This window comes from Brienomyrus brachyistius, chromosome 12 (genome assembly GCF_023856365.1).
Source record: "Brienomyrus brachyistius isolate T26 chromosome 12, BBRACH_0.4, whole genome shotgun sequence".
Taxonomy (NCBI): Eukaryota; Metazoa; Chordata; class Actinopteri; order Osteoglossiformes; family Mormyridae; genus Brienomyrus; species Brienomyrus brachyistius.
In genome coordinates this window covers 1,507,178-1,516,851 of record NC_064544.1, presented here as the reverse complement: position 1 = coordinate 1,516,851, position 9,674 = coordinate 1,507,178, and the positions used below count along the sequence as shown (strand labels likewise).

The window sequence follows — 9,674 nt, the reverse complement described above, 5'->3', positions numbered from 1 at the left end:
GCTCATTTAAGATGGACTTTGGTCCTGCAGTCTGACGTAAAAAAATTTTAAACTGTGTTTTTTTTTTTTAAATCAGGGACGTCACGTCCTCCAGGACAAAGAGGAGACAGACCATCCAGCGTGTTATCAGCGGACAGTCAAAAGGCAGCATCCGGGATGGTATGGGGGTGCATTAGTGCCCATGGCTTGGGTAGCCTGCACAGCTGGGAAGGATGTGGGACGGATGCCTGGGTGCGAGACTGACCTACCAGCAGTCCACACCTGTCACCCACTGAAGACATTTTTTTAAAACAAAAAATATGACAAAGGAGACCCCAATCTGTTGAGCAGTTGAAATCCTATATCAGGCAAGAATGGATCAACATTTCACTTTCTAAACTCCAACAACTGGGCTCCTCGGTTCCTAAATGTTTATAGAATGTTAGTAAAAGAAGTGATGCAACACATTGGTAAACAAGCCCCTGTTCCAACTTTTTTGGATATGGGGCTGTAATTTTAAATGATAGCTAGAGTACCTGATGTGTGGACCGGGTGTATGGTGTCTCTCTCGGGAAGTGCACCTTTAGGGTGGGGGGTTTGAGTCTGGCTCTGAGAGTGCGGAGTTTGTGTCCTTCCCCCAGGTCATGTAGGATTGCTCTGGTTATTCCAGTATCCACCCGCAGTCCATCAGGGTCTCTCAGTCTTTGCGGTGGGGATGTACCATGTGATGGACCGGTGTCCCATCCAGAGGGCAGCCTCGTACCCTCTGCTGCCTGGGATGGGTTCCAGCCCCCCCCCGCTCCACCCCCGCCACAGTCTAGGATAAGAAGTTGGAAATGGGATGGATAGATAGATGGATAAAATAAACCACTACCTCTCCCCATGATTCATAAATAAATATTATATTTTACATTAAAAAATACATTAAGTAAGAATAAATAAAAATAATAATTATTATGATCATCGTTATAATAAATTTGTTGAATAAGTACATAGTCCAAAAAGACACGGCAAATGACCTGGAATGGAAAATGCATGCACTGAATCCCAGTGTGATATTTCTGGGATGGCTTATTACCTAAATGTAAGCTTGGCCTCTGGTTATCTAACTATGTCAGTGTGTCAGACCTTTGTACACATAATTTATTTCTTAGACTACTTTGGAGAATTCATTAGTAATCTGTTGTGTAAGTGATATTTCTATGTTTATTGGTTAGCATGCAATTAATCTGGGTTTGCCCAGAATGCAATGTGGCATGTAGAGGCGGAGCTACAAATGTTGTATAAGTTTATGTGTTTTGCTCTTAGGCTTCGCTCGAAGCCGACAGCCCGCCAGTATTGGTCTCGCTTTCTATTCCTCGCCGGCTGAGTAGATGCCTCCATCTCTCTCTCTGTCTACTGTTCCCCTTACGCAGGAACATCCAGTCGGATACTGGGCCATGGTGTGATGAGGCCCAGTGCCAAGTCTGACTTAAAATGTCAGTGGGATCTCTGTTTATGGCATGTGACAGAGAGCGATGCGTTTTACAAATGGCTGGAGAAAGTGCTGACACAGGCCCTGGCTGTTTGTCCTGCTGTCAGAGGCCCAGTCTGGGGTGGGGGGTGGGGTGGGGTGGGGGGGCGGCAGGGGGGTGGAGCTTCTTTCCGGATTCATCTTCAGCTGCTCTCCCAGTTAGACTGCCATGCATAGGGGTGCCTTTGGCTGTCATTGTCTACAACTGCTATCTACAGTACACACACACACACACACACACACACGCAGAGGTTTGTACTTATGTGTTTGTAGGGACCATCCATTCATTTCTATGGGAAAAACTCAAATCCCAACATGTCAACCCTAACCCCTATCTAACCCTAACCCCTACCCAACCCTAACCCTAACCCCTACCCAACCCTAACCCAATCGTAGTCTTAACCATAAATAACGAAAAATTAAATACCAGGCTTTTGTTTGTTTTGTTTTTTTTTTTTTACCTTTTTTGCATTTACAGATCTTTCTGGGGACCTGCAAAATGATTCCCAAAATGTCAGAAAAACAGGTTTATATTAAAATCTGGGGGTTCTCCACAAAGTAGTATACACTTACTCCACACACACACACACACATATATATTATACAGTCGCTGTCGGAAGAAAAACATGAATCTCAAAAAATCCATTATTTCAGGAGTGTGGAAAAAATGCATCTTCTCAGCCCAAAATGAGGCACACAAACAGAAACCTGTCCTTTCACCGCCGCCAGTAGACGGTTTCATGTTTTAAATGGCTTTACCTGGACTGTTATCAGTAAGGCAAATGTGTCAGTGTCATGGTACAAACTAATCTCCCTTTATATTCTCAAATAGCAGTAACATTAGCTAGCTGTCTAGCTGTCAACGGCAAGTTGATCAAATTAGTGATATAAAGAAATCCATAGAGATGACCATCACAAATACACATTAACGCGTACAAACCTTAAAACTACTTAAATAGATAACTTCATAAACCTTTTTTTCATTGCTCCATTATATATGTCAAATGCTATCAGCGGAAATGGGTGCATTCCGTCTATAGTAAAAAGTCACAGTTGTGATGAAGCGGAAATACGTGCTTTTCATCAGAAAACGACAATAGACGTTTTTATTCTTAAAGTGACATGTATACTGTGTTATTTAAAGAGACAGCTGGTTTATCGAAAACTGTATGGATAGACTGATGTGTACCAATGAGTGCCGCTGCCTAATAGGGTTCTTTTTTATACTGGTTATACTGGTTTCTACTATATTGTCGGTGCAAATAAAGGCTAAAATGAATTTGTTAAGTGCCCAGTGGTGTTTCTGGAGTCCCAAGTCGCCCCCGAGGGGTGCCGTCGAGGGCCGGTCTTAGGCTCGATACGGATCTCCAAGCAACGTGGTATCCAGAGTTTCCATCGATGTGTTTCTCCAAGTATCAGGCCGGTAGCACGAAAAGCTCGAATTATCTTAGCTTGCCTTGTGTTTCTTTTTTGTCTTGCCCTACAATAATTAAAAAAAAATGAAATGCAATGCACCAGTGTTTGGCAGTTTAAATGCGACACTTCGGGGGGATTCAAGCTATACCAGGATTCGTGTCCCAGGACAGAGGCATTGGTGGATTATCCGACTGCGAGGCCCTGAAACTAAAATGCGGGGCTCTCTGTTTACCTGTTCCAGCGTTGGTGATATATAAAGAAGATTGAAGGCCGTGTCACAATGGTGAAAATGCTGGGCCCGGACCTTTCGTCAATATGGGACCCACTAAGAAGCGGCACACGCGGTATCCGTATAAAAACCTGAAATCCATATATATTACTGTCACAGCATCACCGTCGGGCCCGTCCGATACGTCCGGTGCTGTTACTGCGCTCACTGCGTTGATGAGTCAATATTTCACCTTGTTCCTGCCGCAGCAGAACGCCTTTCAGCATCTCTGCGACTGGGGTATTCATCACCGCTGCTCGCTCCAGCTGTTTGCTGAAAGGTTGCGTCGTTGTACCGCTAGGAAACAGCCAGCCTGCTCTCCCCACTGGGCTGGGCAGACATGGAAAAATAATTCACCAGCAATCCCATTCTCCCTTGTGTTATCGCCCTCTGTATTTATAGTGTCTGTCTATATATACAGATCTCCCTTTATAGAACATCTTAAGGAGAAGCTTTTAAAGTATAATTTTGTGACTGTTCCCATGAATCATTTATGAAAAGATTCTTAAATTAACCTCACGAACAGCTTGTCAGACGAATCGGAAAGACAGGGATATACCCTTTAACAGGATGTGAAGGAGATACCCTCTTTACTTTTGACAGTGTGTGTGGAATATAAATATTAATCATCAGAATGCTATTATAGCCAAAGCAGAGGCTGTCGTTGGGCATATGTTTTAGTAAAGTGTTCAGTGCGTTCACAGATTTGTAAAATCAAATATGCTGCTTTTTATGTCTTTCACTTTTCACTTCTTTAAAAGTGGAGGTGTGGTGCTTGTGATCGGAAGGTCGTCGGTTCGAATCCCGTGTTCAGCAGATCGGCTACATCTTTGGCCCTCGATCCAGGGTCACCGTTAGAGTATTTGGGCCTCATGAAAACATCATATTTGGCCTCCAACCCAGACCTGTCTAATTATGTTCCAAATTTAGTTTTCGGAATCATCCTAAATTTCCCCAACTCTACTGTATGACTCCCCTCTGCAATCCCTTTAACCCCTGAAAAATTCTTCAGTGGTGCTGGTTTAACCCCAAGCTTTTGTCCCGCCACAATATCTGTATGTATTTCTTTAAGAAAAGAAAAAGCATGGTGGGACATGCAAACTAACTAACTTCCAAATTACCTGCTTTCATGCTTGTGCAAATGTTAAAGTGTTATTTCAGAATAGGGCAACTTCCTACAGCATCACTGATAATGTTCACTAAACAATTTGAAGGCTGTATTGAAATAAACCTTCATGTTTATATGAGTGTATGTGTATATATATATATATATATCTATATATATATTCGACTGCAGTGTTTTTAAATATCCGTCATTCAGATGCAACGCGCCTGATTCGGACGCAGTAGGAAATTCCCACGTAATTATGCGCAGCTGGAATCCACAATCGAATTTCTTCATAACAGCCCTGTCAATTTGATCCTAATATAGCTCGCCGTGGCTTTGTAAATGAAATGAAAACCTCAGCGGCGCTCTCGCTCCCCACAACGGCGGCTTTGTGCGCCGGGAGGGACGCCCGCAGAGAGCCCCGGCCGCTGACCGCGGAGAGGCCGGCTCAAGCCTCGGCAATAACATCGCTGGCGATCCGGTAACTTCTCAGAAAGTCAAACGCGACTGCGCCCTTCAGTATTATACCGGCTCGTCGGGCCGTCCTGAATGCCTAATGGCTTCTAGCGTTTGAAAGCAAATCCGTGTTATGTGATGAAATTACTTTTTTTGCGACTACAGAGATCCAGGGAGAGCAGTGTTTACCTGCAGGGAATAGGCCTCGAAGCCGTGCTCATTCACTTTTAAATTTTTAAAATCGTCTTTCCTCTTTTAGATTCCAGTTATATAACGTATTCTTCTTGTTCCTGCGGAATACATTTAAAGATAATGCAATAACGAGTGAACCTTAAGTGAGTGTTTGATCGAATCTCTGCATTAGGTGTCGCAATATTATGGCTGAAATATTATATGATGGCAACTTAAAGAGAAAAAAAAAACGTAGGAGATTTGCGTTTATAGCTAGAGTGAAGCTTGCAGCCTTAAGATCTGTATCCCGCCTCTGCCATCTTATATCCCATTATTGGATGTACTGTGGAAAAAAAACTTACAGGGATTAATAACAAGCCCCCACACCAAATCCCTGTAAATGACAGCAGGGAATTTGCAATAAACCAGACAAAAAGCAGCCCGCTTCAGATGCTAAGCTGTAAAATCGTCTAGGAAATGTCAGTTACGTGCATAAATAGCTTTGTGTTTTTTCCATGAGGACAGAGTTATTTGCATGATCTAAAAATAAGGAATCATCTACCTATTTTGGGCAGACAAGCATAGAGAGAGAGAGTACAGAGGGTTGTGGAGTTCAGGGTTGGTTGTGGGTTAGTGAGGGTCCAGATTACCCACAATGCCGCTGTTCTCAAACACTTCTGTGGTGGTTCTTCCTACCTCTGAAGTGGACCCTGCAAGACAAATATGAAATAATCACATTCCAGAAAGAAGCCCCTTTTTCCTGGAAGGAGTGAAGAATCCAATACCTTCGCTTTCCCAGAATTTGCGCCAAATCCTGTCAGACACCTGAGAGATTGCTTTAGCACTGCACAGAGTTGTCAGGGCATAGATTAATCTTGGACGATATTGCATTCAATTCTGTACCCTGACACGGAAGCGCTTTCTACGACTAGTGCCACCAGTCCCTGAACCAAACTGGCTGAACTGGGCTCGGGCTCTAACCAAAACACAATATTACACTTATCTCTTTCCCATCAGGCTGGAGAAAAGCTAAGCAGTACAGGATCCTGTGCTTGAGGATGAATTTCTGGGGGGGGTAGCGACTTGCAGCTGGAAACAAACACACGAGGGTCACCCAAGGAAGTGCGTATCATCCGTGAAAACATGTTATGATATTACAAAAAAAATAAAAAACAGTCCGTTAACATTCTGGAATAGAAAGGCGCTCAAACCTGAAGACAGTTGGATGTTATCAGGCTATCCGGTGTCGCTGTAACGCCATAGAGGCTTATCTTGTCTTAGCTTGCTCAGCGTGAGCTTTAGACTGCCGCAGTACGCCTATGTACAGAAAGGATCAACAATAGACAGCATATTAATGACCAGCAAGAGGCGTTATCCCCTCTGGTGGATCCCGTGGTGAGTCACAACTCTCGACGATGTGGAAAGTTCAGTCATGCTATCCTGAAGACTTTGGCCGAATATAATTACACCACTCCGGTGATTCAACTTATTTAAGGGCTTTAAATTTCTTCTCTGGAAATTCCCTGGAAAAATCCTCAAGTTGGTTCATTGGCCGAGCATTAGTGAACATTGTAAACAAAATCAGGCTTTTCGTTTGTCTCCCTTTGGTATTAGCAGAAGAGATCTTTCTGAAGGAGACGGCAGATACCGCGGTTCATGGTGGATGCGGTGGGCTGTTTAAGGGAGTACTGGAATTCTGTTACATTCTTCTTGTTATGAATCACTTCATAATTTACCCTAGAGAAGTATGTTTCCTTAAGAAATTCCTCAACTTCTTTGTGATGATAACGCTCAGCCATCATGTTGGAACATTACTGATGCAGTTAAAATGTAACCACAGCAAAACAACAGCTGATTATTATTAGCTGTCTTTAATATCCTAGCTGCAGCTGGACTCATGACTTCCCTTTGGAGATACATAGTTACATTTTCAGGTTATTTATATCCGTTCATTAATGGTTTTCCACTTGCATACCGACAAAATGTAAAAGAATAGGCTGAGCTTTTTAGGCAATTATTTTCGTTTGAAAATGTTTAAAGTGCTGAGTGAAAGTAGTGTTTCAGCATTTCGAAATGTACCTAAAATGTAGCCACAACAAATGAACACAATGGCAGGATGGGATTTAATTTGAAATAAAATTACCCTCAAAGGAACTCAAATCACATTTATAGTTGCAGTAAAATGAATGGCAAGAGGAGCCAGCACCTCAGTTGTCGTTTTAAGCACCGTCGTGATGAGATTCCGCAGCAGTGACCTGCTGCCCTTCCCAGGGTCCAAATGGGAAGCAGACCGGCCGACTTTTCCCAGCGGATCGGCCCGGCTGCCGCTTGCCGAGTCACTGTACAGTAGGCTGACGCGATGCCAGATTCCAGCAGTGCCTACCTGACATTTCCCAGACCCGGAGCTGAGGTGGCGATACGATCACCGGACCTTCATTAAATTCCAGTGCGGCTGTTGCTGTGGAGGGTTCCATGGTGTGGGACGTGTGTTTCTAAGCAAAGGCCTGTTATGACCTCAGCACAGAGCCCTGACAATTTGCCTGCACATAATAACTGCACCTTGCATGTGATGCATGCTATGGACTATATAAATGTTGTCTGTATTGTGCCAGGGGACATCAGACAGCAGTGGAAACCCTGGCAGATTCACAGGGCCCAGGGTGGAAAAATCAGTGGGAGGGGTCCTGGCATGGGGTCCAAGGTGACAGCAATGGGTGACATTTTTTCAAGAGGGCCAGCATTTCTTGCGACACCCCCGATTGTGCCTGTGTCCACTTTCAGCATTACTCCACTTGAATTTGCACAGATTACTGTCCTCTCTGTTGTGTGTTTATTCCCTCCCTGCGTTATGCCACAATTGCTAGCTGTCTGTTGTCATGGTGTCACCGACAGCAGCCAGCAGTGCCAACAAAAATCTGCACCAGCCTTGGTCATGTGCCAGTAAGGATTCTGATTCTGGTTGGCGGGGGGGGGGGGGGGGGGTGGCATAGCTGGGTAAATTCAAAATGCACAGAGGCGAGATGCTGCAGAGTCGACGGTACAGAGCAGGGTGCCAAGGCCGCTGAGACCGGCAGTAAATGACCAATCAGGACATTTCTAGTGAAGGTCAGGGGTCGCAGCAGCTTCCTGTAGCCGTAAACGTGCAGCCCACCGTTTTGCTCGATGTTGGCTTCCTTGCAAATTCACAGAAGATTGTGAACTTAGGAGTGAGTGGTTTGGGGGGGGGGGTGTTCTTCCGGCAATTCTGCTTATAATTCATGCAGCTCCTTGCCATGTCTCCCCCTGTCTGGTGACCGCGACTGAACTGGGGGGGTAACAGAATGGCAACTAGCTTATGCTCGTGCCTTCAGGGGACACTCCATCTTCAGATAAGAAACTCGTGGTTTCCAAGTAACCACATACTTAGAATGTCCCACTTTCCAGATGTTGTTTCTCCTGTTGTTATTGTCATTGTCTTTTTTTTCCAATTAAAAGCACTTCCAGTACTTTTGCACATTGTCTATCTCTCATTATATCGCCATCGTCTGTTTTAATCGAACCTCGCTTTTTGAAATTTTCAGACAGCTGAAGCATATCTGGAGACGATCGGACCGCTTGAGGTTTACTTGATGTTGGGAACATCTTGAGATGGACCATTAGCGTTTCAGTAAGAGCGGGACCAAGGCAGACCGAAGCGGACGGATTTCTGCGATCGGCTGGCTAGTGGCCGTCAGCTCTGTCTCACATTTTCTCTCATCATCTCAGCTTGAAACCAACAACCTCCTGTGGCAAGATGGCCACCCTAAATGAGAAGAAATGATTTGCCTTTCATCTCGGCCCTCTACGCTTCCTGTTCCATGGGTTTCCAAAATATACGTCGTCCCTGGCAGTGTTCACCTCTGTACGCCTCTCCTAACCGCACCATTATATCCGAGTCACTGCAGGACGACCATCCAGTCGTGATCCATGTGAGCGCGCGTCTTCCTGCTTGTCTGTTACACCCAGGAGGGAGATCTTTGCTCTGGTTAGCTTTGCTTCAACACAACACAAACTGTGACGGAGATAACAGAGGCCTGTGCAACATTCCCACAGCAGCTGAAGATTTTCACATCGATTATCTAAGCCAGTGTTTGTCACCCCAGTCCCCGGGGGCACCCAGATTTGCCCCCTCCTAGCTCACACCTGTACTGGGTATCCAGTCTTCTAGATTGCACAATTTATTTTGGTTCAGGTGCGTTAATTTTTGCTCCCTTCTTGTTCTTAAGACTGTCCGGGGGGGGGGGGGGGTCCCTAAACACCGATCTAAGCATTACAGCTGTATAAAATAGCTAAGACCCCCTTGGGTGGGTGTGTGTGTGTGTGTATATATATGTATATATATATATATATATATATAAACAGAATTAAAATAAGATATGGAAATCAAAAGCTTATAAATTAATAAAGAAGCATGTAAGCATACAAATAAATGTGAGAGATCCCCATATGAGGTAAGAAGGGCTTTGTGCATTTGGCCTTATAAAGGCATTAAGAATATACAATGCAGGGTGGGTGACTAGATATGAAAAGGTGCCCTAGCCTAGGCTAGCCCCCCCCCCCCCCCCCCCCCCGGACACCCCTTCCCACCTAAGCGGCTCCTACTGGCCCTTCCTGCTTGCACACTGCCAACGAACTTTTAGGGGCATTAATACAGATCAGTAAAGAGCGCTGCCGAGCCCCCATCTGTGTCTTCCCGGATTTCACTGCCCCCCGTCTCACTGATTAACGCACTGAAAACGATGCTC

The 9,674-nt window shown here is 44.8% G+C and overlaps 1 long non-coding RNA gene across 2 annotated transcripts; it reads right to left on the bottom strand.

Annotated features, from left to right (window-relative positions):
- Positions 1 to 363: 363 nt before the first annotated feature.
- Positions 364 to 7,489, bottom strand: LOC125704916 (uncharacterized). Of its 2 annotated transcripts, XR_007381279.1 has the most exons (5): positions 7,295 to 7,489; positions 6,123 to 6,228; positions 4,930 to 6,000; positions 3,370 to 3,506; positions 364 to 796 (listed from the first exon to the last, which is right to left on the bottom strand). It is a non-coding gene; the product is annotated as an uncharacterized LOC125704916 (long non-coding RNA). The 2 variants fall into 2 exon arrangements; XR_007381278.1 differs by lacking the exon at positions 364 to 796 and having other exon boundaries at positions 2,007 to 6,000.
- Positions 7,490 to 9,674: the final 2,185 nt, after the last annotated feature.